Raw genomic sequence first — 12,241 nt, forward strand, 5'->3', positions numbered from 1 at the left:
TCATGGTATCTCTGAGGAAGAAAATTAATTGGCTGAAGTTAAATATCCCCTTTTCATGTCAACAAAATTGGTTTTTCTGGGGATTAAAGGATTAACGTGGTGTTAAATCCCTAAAGAGGTTAAAATACTTTATTATTCATTACAAAACACAAAGATTGGACTGTTATTTTGTTCTTATGTCACTGTTTGTCATTTCATTGGAAGAAATAAAAAAGGACAGGAAAACACGATTTAAAAACCCAACTCATAAAAATCTAACTCAAGGCATAATTTTTAAAACAGTGTTGAAATCAGTAAACTTTTTTTAATCACAAATCAATTTATTTAAACAATAAATATCTGTAGGTTTTGGGTTATATTAGGTGTATTTGTAGATGAGGAACAGGAGATAATAGAGAATGAAGCTCTTCATTGAGATGTTAGAATTTCAGGTAACTCCACCAGTATTCCCAAACTAGTCTTTTCTTTAAGTTATCTTTCTTAAAGCTATAGAATGAAGAAAATGGCCCACTAACTCTGCCTTCAACAGAAATTCTTACTGAGGGAAAGTTCTTAAAGTAGAAGGAAGTTCTTAAAGTAGAAGGAAGTTCTTAAAGTAGAAGAATCAATGCTCATAAAACACTTCCTTCATCATTCTGGGACTGATCTTAGTAAAGTCAGTGAGTCTTTCTAGTGTCTTCAGTGAGCAATAGAACAAGTCCTTAGAACCATGCTTGGTTAACATCATTAAAACCTATATTTTTCTAATCTGTTACGGAAGAAACACTTTGCAGTAAGATGTTTTGTTCAACATCCTTTATTAAATTTAAATAGATAAAATACTGCTTATATTAACAGATTCTTTCACTGTCCTTTTGCCACTCCTACTTTGGCCAAGCAAATAGCTCAGTGCCAAAAGTAAGATCAATGTATGGATTTCCTGGTTGAATTCAAAAATGAAATTCTAAGGACTCTCAAATAGAAATGTGGCTTCAAAACACTAAGATTCATGGTGTCCTGTCGCAGCCAGCAGTATTAGTCAGTGGGCCAGGCATATCTGTAGAAAGACTTGCATTTTCTGAGTGCTCCTAGAGCATGGATAGATTCTCCAGACACAAACCACCTGCCTCTGCCACTAATGTCACCCCAAAAAACAAATTTCAACGTGTTTCCACCAGCTCAGCACATATTGTGGAAGAAGTTTGCTTCACAAAAACTTCACTGACACAAGAGAAGTGTCACTTGTGACATTAACTAGCAGCATCTGGAATAATTCTCTTCAATCCAATCTGCCAATTAGCAGTGATGCACACTGTAGGGAGCAGGGAGAGGAGGTGCATGCTTGTAGGCATGCATGCTGAAATATAGCACAGAGCCAGCCCTGTCTTCTGATTCCTTCTTAGCAGGGGAAGGTCTGGAGAGGGTTCTTGGACATTGAGGAATGCCTACATGGGAAAAGTAGAAAGAACCTACACAGGCTGATATTTATCTGTTGCACTGAGGGTTTGGCTTAACATTACTCTACTAACAAGCCACAGGGCTCGAATCCTCGGCGCCAAGACACCACTCCTGAAACGTGCTTTACGGCAATACTTTAGCTTCTGTGGATTTGCCCCAGCATCTAATCTGAATTGCATGATACAGACTGTGAACCCCCCAACGTTTTACCGCTCACACAGGCCCGGCCAAGGTGTAAAAGCAAGCCAAAATGTACCAAAACTCTGTTGCATAATGGGCATTTTAGACAGCAATTAACGCTAACTATAGGGAGAGCAGCAGAGAACTCCAGGGGTACAGGATGAGGGGAAGAGAACGTTTTCAAAGATTCAAAGGAAATGGGTAATCAGAGACACATCGGAAGGTTGTTCCAGATGGGAGGAGCTGCAGAGTAGATTGCTCAGAGGTGCTCAGTCTCTAACTGAATGCCCTGCGGTTAAATCTCCATCAGAATTTTGGATACAAAACCAAAATCTTATGCCATGGTTTCCTCCCAGACTTCGCTGTTGCTGTGAAACTATCCCAGTCCCATTGCCTCAGCTGATGTCACTCTGATTAAAGCAGTACATTTTTCTATCTCCCACTCCTCAAGGCTTTTTCTAACCTCAGTGTCCAGCTCAGGCAGCCTCACGCTGACACCTCCTCTACAGTAGTTTTAGTTCAGGCTTCAATGAGTGAACAAGGAATGTCAAAATACATATAACTGAGATATGAAAAAGTAGTGCCAAAATATCATTGAAAGCTGATCTTGGAGCATTTCCAAGCTGAACCAGAACAGGAAATTCTAAAAGCATCATAATATATATTTTCTTGGCTTCTCCTGCCAAACTTTGGCAGTCCAGTAAATAGAAATAAATTTACAAACTGAGAGTTTATCCACTGAATGCCAGCTTTGAACCATATTAGTTGTACCCATCTTTAGTCAAAACTCAGCTCCACAAAACCCTTGGGGCATCTTCCTGCTGCTTTGATGTCTGTATAAGGAAGATTTATACTTGGAGCTTCTGGAGCATCTCATATGGTTCAATTTTCAGCATTGAAAACCAACATCTTTTCCTAATTCACACCTCATTTATTATAATAACATCTATATGATATATTATATTTATAATATACATATTATTATAAAATATACTATATTAATGAGGAAATCTTCTGTGCTCCTACTCCACTGCAGAGGAAAGTTTTTTCCACATCTTTCCCAGCAACAAATACAGTCTTTACAGCTTTGTTTCAGGAGACTGATCACTAAAGGAAAGGGATGAGGCTCCATGGAAACTTTCCTTGTGCTGGCCATTGTCATCAACAGGGTAAGTGTTGGATCCCTGGCACTCAGGATCCCATAGCTGCAATTATACCACAGTGTGCTCTATCACCTGGCACCATGTTAAAATAGATGCTGGTTACCCCCTGCACACAACACACATTTTGGATAAGGTAATTTTAATATTCACACCTTTTAAAGCAGCAGGGTAATTTTAGAGTGAAATAGAGAGTAAAACCACTGATGTGTATTGAAGGTAATGCACATTCTTTGGCTCTTTGTTGTGCTCAGCAGGTGGTAATCAATGACCTGATAAGATTAGTGAGACCTTTAACATTTCAGAAAGGAGTTTAGGAGCCATGAAAAAGTCTTAAAATTGACAAGTATTGCAGCAAGCTCACCCAGGGCAAGAGCATATTGCACTCATCTTTTGTTTATCTCATCCTTGACAGTAGATATCAAACTTGTAATGCATTTTGTAAAAATAATAACACATGAAGACAATACTTCTACAAGCCTTTTCTTTTTGGCTAATGATGGATGCTCTCTTTAAATCAAAACTATCTGGACTTGCAACGTAGAAAAATAGAAACCCAGAAAGTTGTCACTTGGTGTTAAAGTTGTGCTGGGTTCACCTAGAAGTGCTGATTTCATAGCAAAGAATAAGCACTTATGAGAGAGAGGAGAATTTTTGAGGGCAAATATATTTGCTGGTGTATTAATGACAGCAATATTCTACAATGATGATGGTTGCTATAGTTTTCTCAAATTAACCCATGGATCAGCTGGACAATCATGCTGCTTTTTCCAAAAGGTATTGAGCCCTGGACACAGTGACCCCTTTCACTTTGCTCAGTTGCTGTATCCCAGAAAAAAGCACATTAGAAATAATTCAGTACTACTTTTCCTGGCAAACAAGTCTCTTCAGTGCTACAGAAATAATATATGAGTATGAATAGAAAGAAGGTAGTTTTTCTGTCTGGAAACTGAAAAGACTTGTATGGGGTCACCTGTTTTTTATAGCTGCTTTTTGTGAGCTTGGAGTGCACCACTTTCAGACTAAAAGTCTGACACTGAAGATGGTTTGAGATTTTATCAGGATTCAGAGCTCCAAATGTCGAACTAATGACTCTTAGAAGTTTCAGTACCAGAATGGAGGAATTCTCACAAGACCAACAGTTGCAATGATTGATGAGATTTTATCTCACTACATATATTTCTGTGTGGAGACAAAATCAGTTGCAAGCACAAAATATATGTCAGCTCCTATCAGCTGAATCTAGGAAATGTCCTGCTTCTGTCCATAAAGTGTAAAGGCTTTACAGAAATGTTACAGCACAAATTTCTGTAAGTTTGGGGTTGTTCCTAAGCATTCATTTTGAAAGAAACTGGAAATGCACAAGTAAAGGGACAGAACTTAAAAATTCCACTGAGGTTAATCAATCACTGATTCATATAATCATATGTAATACAATCAAATATAATTATAATTATAAGGCTAAGTCTTCAACAGGCCAACATGTCAGTATAGCCTGCATCCCCACCAGCCTAGGAGTATCCAGCTGCTGGAGCAGGTGCTTCTCTTGAAAGAGTTCCAGTCATCTTCAGGTATTCATTAACAAAAGCTATATTTAAGAAGAAACACTTTCTTTATATGTTTGTGCTATGTGACGCAAAGTTAAGTTTTGTGTGGTGATGGGAGTCTGACCTTTCCTTTGATTCTATTTCTGTAATTGAAATCCACTGCACTGCATTTTTAATCAGGTTGTTCATGAGTGTGGGGTTATTTAGTTCTCTTGCATCTTACAGGTTATACCAAAGTCTGGGCTTTGAAAATTACAGAGGAAGGTAAAGGAATAAGAGCCAATGATGGCTGAAAATCATTTTTGTTAGTGCAAATACGGGGAACTGTTAAAGAAGAGGTAGATGCAGGCTTTATTCTGGCAAGGCTTATGGTCTATAAGTCTAATTTGGGGCAATTTTCTCAGAAAGAAGAGAATAATGGAGTTTTTCTCTCTAATTTATGCAGAATCAGCTTCCAGCCACCTGGAGTTAAGATGGTGGATATGGTTACACCTCTGGTATGTGACAGGATGTTTGAGGAAAAGGGAGAGTATTTGAAACCCCAAAATGGGACAGAAAATAAAGACAGACTGGAAGATCAGGACTGAATTATTAAGTGACATGAATACAAAAAACAACACTTTGGGGAGATTTAGATAAAAATAAGATTTGGACTCCGTGCAGTTTTAAATTGCATTATTGGCCTTTTCCCCAGCAAATAACCCAGAAAAACCTCCCTTAGTTTGCCAGAACTCTGAGATGATTTTCTACATGAAAGCAAGGGCTTCTCAGAAGAGAGAGAAGGTTTCTCACAAGAGAATAGGATGCTTCCTTCAGAATTAGGCCCTTTGATTTATTTTTCCTCTCTCACATAGCCACAATGAAACCACTTCAGTTCCTGGGCAAATATGAGTAACCCATATTGAAGACTCGAAACATTGGATAGATAAAAGCAGGTCCCAGATCAACATTTCCAGTACCAAATGCGGTAAATCTGATTCTTAAGCCTAGCTTCTGATCTGAATTACCCTAAAACTAAGCTGTTAAACGACAAGGCAGCCAGCTCAGACAGGGATTTTGCACCTCTGTGGGCTGTTTACTGCACTGCAGCCGCACTGCCTGCACAGACCTTTGCATTAGCTGTAAACACAAGCTTCAAGTGAGCCTTGTGCCAGAGAAGTGTGGTGAAGGCACACTGTGTTTTGAAGCAGCTGGATATGCATATATAATTTTATCAGCATTATTCCTGGAGCAGCAAGACTCAAACGTTTGTTCCTGTCCTTTAACAGATGCTCATGTTTGCCCTGAGTCCTAAGCTGCTCCAGTGGGACTGAAACCCTCAGAGAGGTCCCACAGTTTAATGCTGCTGTTGATGTACTTCTGCTGCACTCCAATGCCAGTTTGCCATCCCCACCTCTTTTACCATTATTTCTTTGGGAAGGAGCAATGGACAGTGCCCTGCAGCTGTCATGAGCTGCAAGACACCTAAGATGATGCATACTGTATCATTCCATGTCACCACAAACAAGGCAGAGAAAAGCAGGGTTCAGCAGACACACAGCAGACAAAAAATATCCTCTCTCTGCCCTGAAGGGCTTCACAAATTCATGCAGATCAAGCTTCAACCAGAAAGGGCTTAGCCACAGGGTCTCTGGAAACACCTGAAAGGGTGACAGGTGTCAGGGTGTTTTCAAGGATCATCTTGGAGGGTGAATGGACAGTGCCCCCTCTGGCTCCCCCTGGCATGCTCTCAGTCATGGCTCTGCAATCCATAGCTCAAACGTTATTCAGCAACTGGGACATGAATGGAAAAGTTTTAATTGATTTCAAAAGTCCTTGAATCTGGGTCATAATATGCAACTGAACTTTGGACAGTAAAATCCTTTGGGCAGGAACATTGTTTTATTAAACTGACAGTCACTTACACCTCCACCCACCCAGAGCATTGCAGAAATGATCAGCAGGAAGATCTGAGCAGTGCAACACTCTGCCTCTGAACATCCCTATCTTGGACCATGGCTCACCTGAATTAAAGGTTCAACAGAGCCAAAACTTGGTCATATTAATAGATCTCAGGCATCACAGCTCTGCCTGACCACAAAAACACCACAAGCCATTATAGAAGGAAAAAAATCTTGCAGGGTTACACAGAGGACAATAAAACTGGTCACATCTTCCACACTCTTGCCTTTACCCTGCTAAGAAGAGTAGCATCTCTGTAGTGCACAAGGAAAAATGGACATGGAGGGCAAATTTACCTGCTATTTTAATATTTTAAATTTAGGAAATTAAATATAAATCTAAAAGAAGCCCCTCTGATAAAATCAGTTTTGATACTGATCCATAGATTTAAAGCTATAAAGTGTTTTGTTGGCCAAGGAGAAATCATTATTCCAGCCAAGCCTCAATAAATTTCTATGTTGTAGTTCCTAAAATATTTTCCTGGAATTTATGGCATCATTGGAACTTACTCCTTACACTTTTTAAACACATAACTGTATTATTTTGCCAGTAATTTTATGTTTTGCACTAAATCACTGGGTTATGAATGTTCTCATTCTTTTCAGACTTTGTCTTTTGCAAATCAAATTAATCACAATTTAGAAGTACATAAACTTGATAGGACATTTTTATAACTTTGTTGAGTATTTCAAACTGGAGGTACACAAAGCCCATTAAAATAAGAAAATATCTTGAATCAATATTATTTGAGTTCATTTATCAGTGTTATAGAATAAATCACAGTTTCTAGAATCTGATTTAGGCCACTTTGTAGCTTCAGTGACAGCCACAAATCATGTACACACATACAGATTTCCTTACATCTCCCCAGTCTCCTCTGCAAAGAAATCTGTTTCCTTTTTGTCCACTCAGCCTTCTCAATTCTCACTGTTTCTGCACTCTGAGCCTTTGTTTTATAATAAAACAACACACTCTACTACTTATAAGAGAGTATAAAGAATTAAGAAGTCTGTGTACTCCATTGGTGCTTCCCAAGAATTATCTTTCCATACAAGTTGTTGCTTTCTCTTTCTCCACCTTCTGCAGCTGTAAAATGCCAAATGTCTGCAGCCAAAGAAAGGCAGAGATTTATTAACCCAAGCCAGACTTTGAGAACTGCAGAGGAAATTTCTGCTGAGCAGATGCCCCACAGAAGGCATTTGCAACACCTAAAATTAACTTACCTTTTCAAGGTTCCCAGTTCTGCTGCTAATGTTATTTCAGTTCTAGTTCTTGCTTATCCTCAATGGCAGAGTTTCAATACACTCACCACACTCAAACAATTGCAGCAATCAGGAGGAATGGCAGGTAACATCTTAGAAAGGGACTTGTTTTAATCACAGGGTGCAAGTCCCATCAGGAAAAACATCTGCCAGCGAGATGCTGCAGATGCTGTCCACAAAAATGGACTCATGAACTATATTAGTACACTCTGACCTCCTCTGATTTCTAGCAATAGCCCATTTTTGGTCCTTGTAAGCCTTGCATAAATACACTCTGATGCAGTTCACAAGCACCCTAAAATTCTTAACATCTCTCTTGCCCTTCTTTGATGAGCAGTTGATTTGTCAGCTCTCCACAGAGCTGGTGGTGTCCCAAGAAACATTATGATCCAAAGTTAATTTGATGAGTGGACTATAAAACCTGAAAATAGTGATTTGTGTAGGATACATTGAGACACTTGTGACAAGGACAACACAGCAGCAGCTGGTGTGATAAAACTTATACTGAAAGATTATTTGAAGGAATAGAACAATTCAAGTAATTTACTTGACATGAAAAAATGTGGTTTACAGCTGTACATCTTAGTGGTCTGCTTTCAAATAAAAAACCAGAAAAAACAGTGAGAAATAAGTATATATTCAATTTATAATATATAAAAAATATATAAATGAAAAAATACATAAATGTGTAATTTCTATTGAGATCTTCATATATTAATAATTATGTGACTTTTTATTCAGACCATTCAGGAAAAGAAATCAGAATGATAGATCCAGAGTGAGACTCTCCTTACACTAAGCCTTTCACATATGATCATGGAAAATCTGTCAGGCTTGGTATTTAATATCAAAGTCTTGCAGAGCAGCACTGGAAGCATCCAGACAAATGCCATGTCTGAGGCACAGCCCCACCTTGGCAAGGTCCCAGGCAGTTCTGTTTCCTGGGGGGGCAGGTCCCAGCAGGGAGCAGGACACCTGGTAGCAATAGCACGTGCAGAATCAGGACCAGCAAGAGCTGGGAGCTTTTGTTAAACCTGACAGTTTAACCTACTGCTGAAAAAGGAATTTATGGACTTCTAGCCCTGATTTAAATCACTGATTTATTGCTTTCATTCTGTCCTGAACTTTTCCCAGTGAAAGCCTTTGTATTAACAACTCCACTTTTCTTAGCTGAATTTCTTGGTGGAGATTCCCTTTGTGCTCACTCTTTATCCAAAACCTACTTTTTACCACTGCTTTGTAGTCACATGAGGAATTTCCAACAGAGTGGGGTAAAATTTTTCAAAAACTAATATATTCATCAGGAAATATCTTGTTGTAACCATATATAGAAATATTTTAGAATTCAGGTCAAATTCAGCAAATAATATGAAAACAAAAAGGTGGAATAGACAAATAATGGTTAAATATTTTACTCCAATATTTGATAAACAAAATTTTTGATCTGCTGATGTCATATTATTGCTTTATCTCATGGGATTAACTACTTTAGTAAAGAAATATTTTAATGACATTTTAATAAAATCAAAATAATGAAGTTGTTTATATTAAAGCTGTTGAGTTCAAAAAATCATTTAAAGTATTTCCAGGAAAGAAAGAATTTTAAAAAGACTGCTGGAAGTAATTGTGAACCATGATCCTCTCAATCAACTATTTTGATTTGGTGATTTAATAGGAGGTGGGGATGGGAAAAAGCCTTTTACCCATCTCATTATTACCCCAGACCTCCCCTTGGTACTGAACTATGAAACCAAGGATGAGCAGCCATCACAATTAACACTGGCACAGCAATTACAGCCATGATCTATCTGAGCCTGGAAAAGTGTGTGAAGATCTCATCTAAGGTGCACATTGAATCTGATTTTAAAAACCCCAATAACACAGCATTGAGGTTTAAACTAAAGTTTTGTCCTCATACAAGTAGTACCACATATTTCAGCTACCCACAATATGTTAGAAAAATTATTGCATTGTTAGACTGCATATAAATGATGTGCAATATCTGGAATGAGGTGCAGGAAATGTCAGGGACATTCATTTTATCACTGCCTCATAGGATGCCCCAAGAAGAGACATGAGTGAAAGCCTGAGAGCAGATAGGTGCATGAAAAATGGACCTCTTTCCCTTCCTGTTCAGAAATCCTGAAGCACTGGTTCCTCACTGCAACACAACTTCTCCTGGCTAATAGCAGTAAGCAAAAGAGACACTGAATGAGAGGAACAATTTCTAGTGGCTGTTTATTATCAGAGTTACAGCCATTTAGTCTAGTGTGGAAAAACTCAATCCTAAGAAATTTCTTTTTCTCACACTCCTAGAAGAGAGACTTCTCATGCCACAAAGGCACTGCACTGCCTGCAACACAGCTATTAGCACACATATGGATATCCTGTCTGCATTCTTCTTAGAATTTTATACAGCAAATTTACTCACTGTTTTTTAGAAATTCATGAAAGTACAAATAAAAAATGGGCAAACAAAAACACAACAAATATTAGGGAAAAAAAATCTAATGTCAAACACTGTGCAAAGTCAGAAAAACTTTATGCCATTTGAAAAAATCAAGGCACGAGTAAAGGTGTCCATATATAATTTTGCAATCCATGATGTGTGTGGTTTACCAAACTATCAGCAGCTCATAAACATGAGGGGAATCTTACATTCTTCAAAACACCTCACATTAACTTCTTACATTCTTAAAATAGACCATAGAAATGATCTTGCACTCTTTCTTTGCATTAGGAGCATTTCACCCAGCATAGGTGGTATTTGGAATATAATCCAAAGGATCTGCCTTTCCCTTTGCAATCCTTCAGTTTACCCAATACTGAAACTCATTCTACCACCAAAACACCCATAAATCTAATTACCAATGTGCAGACTCTACTCATCTAAGAAGGCAGGTATGTCTGGCAGAAGAATGATAACTGTGAAGAGAGAGAAATAAACTTTATCCAAGTGACTGACAATGATTTGTCAAGCTTACCCGAGCCTTGCACTCACTCAGTGGTAGGAAGCAGCTAGACAGATCTTAGACTGAATCCAGCCCTTATTCTGTTCTTAGGTTATCCAATATGTTATACCTTGAAAACAACGCTTATGTAAGTGAAGTTACAGAAGACTCATATTTCATATGTAGAGAAACAGCTGCTTTTTTAATTTAAAAAAACTAAATTAAATCATAACTTAAAAGCTATGTCCCGTCATCTGTAGAACATGCCAAATCATATGCCTGAAATATAAAACTGATGCTGAAATTCTGGTAATATTTAACATGTTCTTTATGAAGAAAACATTCTTCTTGAGCTTGGAAACTGACTGAACAATAGCAGCTTTAGGACCTCCAAAGCCGAAGGCGTACAGAGGTTATGAGAATGTGTCTGCCCAAAACTACAAATCAAAAGAGTAACAACAATACCATATGTTACAGAACATAAAGTATCCTTCACAAACACTATAAAACCCCCACATATCTCTGCTTCGAGAGTCCCACTGGCCAGTGGAAGGTTGTGTTTCATTATGCTATCACCATATAAGAACATTTTTTCTCCATTTTTAATGGCATGCCGAAAACCTAGTGGTACCACTGAATGACCTTTGGAGGGGTAAGATTAAGTAGTAGTGACAGAAGATTGTCTTTGGCCTAGTACTTTTTAAAAATGCAGAAGCTGATTTCATAGAGTGACTCCAGCTGTCTTTAAACTACAGCCAAAAATTCATGCTAGTTTGGAGTTTTGGGGTTTTTTGGCTGGGTTTTTTATTTATTTAATGTATTTTTAATTTAGGGAAGGTGTATGGATTTGTCTATCCACATAAGATTCTTTTCTTATTGGAGTACTTCTCACACAAAACTACTGCAGGTCCCTCTAAGGTGCTACAAAATACAATAAAATCCTTTAAGGTGCTCAAAGATGTTACAAAATGTAAAGAAATGGACACGTCCAGATGGGCACAGGGACTCTGCACCCAAACAGAGAGGGGAGAAAATTAGTGACCCTCCTTGTTCCAGCTGCACAGAGGCCCCAGGCTCAGGGATTTATAAACCCTGTCACTGGGTGAAGAGAAATATGGGAGAAAGGCAGCTTCTCCTACGTCTCACTTCAGCAGCAGGAAGTTTGCCCTGGAGTGCCTCCATTTCTTTTGGTAATAGATTATTTCTTCTCTTGCTTGCAAGAGAGAGCGATGCCTTCAAGCATCTCCAGGTCACAGATGTGCTGGAGGTGGCCTGGTTCTGCTTCAGTAAAGGCACAGAGAACTTGCTCAGCACAGACTCCTGCAGCAATGGGACCTGCATGAAACCCAGAACTAAGAGCAGTGAACATATTCCTACAGTCCATTTAGGATCCCTATAAAATAAAAGAATTAAGCTTTACATCAGTGCCAGGAGAAAGCACAAAGAGGCACAGGGGAGGTCAAGCTTTGAGCTGTAAAGTATCTGCCCCTGGGGCCTGGATTAAAGTGTGCACACATGCAGCTCTTTGCTGAAGGTCACCTCTCTTCTGAGAAATATTAGCATAAAACTATCTTTAGGTTGACTAAACATAAACATAAAGCATAAACTTTATCTATAGCTCCCCCAAATTTTAGGAAGTATCTGGAATACTCTTAAACAGCTTTTTAACTAGAAGATAATGAATAACAAAACTGTCAGCCTCTCTTTCCTGTATTGATTTCAGAGAGATTTTCCTTACTCCATTAAAATTGCCATTTCAGTTT

General features: G+C 38.4%; 1 long non-coding RNA gene across 22 annotated transcripts in view; it reads right to left on the reverse strand.

The window, feature by feature from the left end:
• The window catches only part of LOC111932288 (uncharacterized), a 198,278-nt gene that overhangs the window by 184,118 nt on the left and 1,919 nt on the right, over positions 1–12,241 (reverse strand). For 10 of the 22 annotated variants that reach the window (XR_015288875.1, XR_015288884.1, XR_015288890.1 and 7 more), the window contains exon 3: positions 10,512–10,608. The exons of the other annotated variants lie outside the window; for them this stretch is intronic. This is a non-coding gene — a long non-coding RNA (uncharacterized LOC111932288). The remainder of the gene's footprint in view (positions 1–10,511; positions 10,609–12,241) is intronic. 22 annotated transcript variants of the gene reach the window in all.

Source organism: Cyanistes caeruleus, chromosome 7 (assembly GCF_971803275.1).
Source record: "Cyanistes caeruleus chromosome 7, bCyaCae1.hap1.1, whole genome shotgun sequence".
Taxonomy (NCBI): Eukaryota; Metazoa; Chordata; class Aves; order Passeriformes; family Paridae; genus Cyanistes; species Cyanistes caeruleus.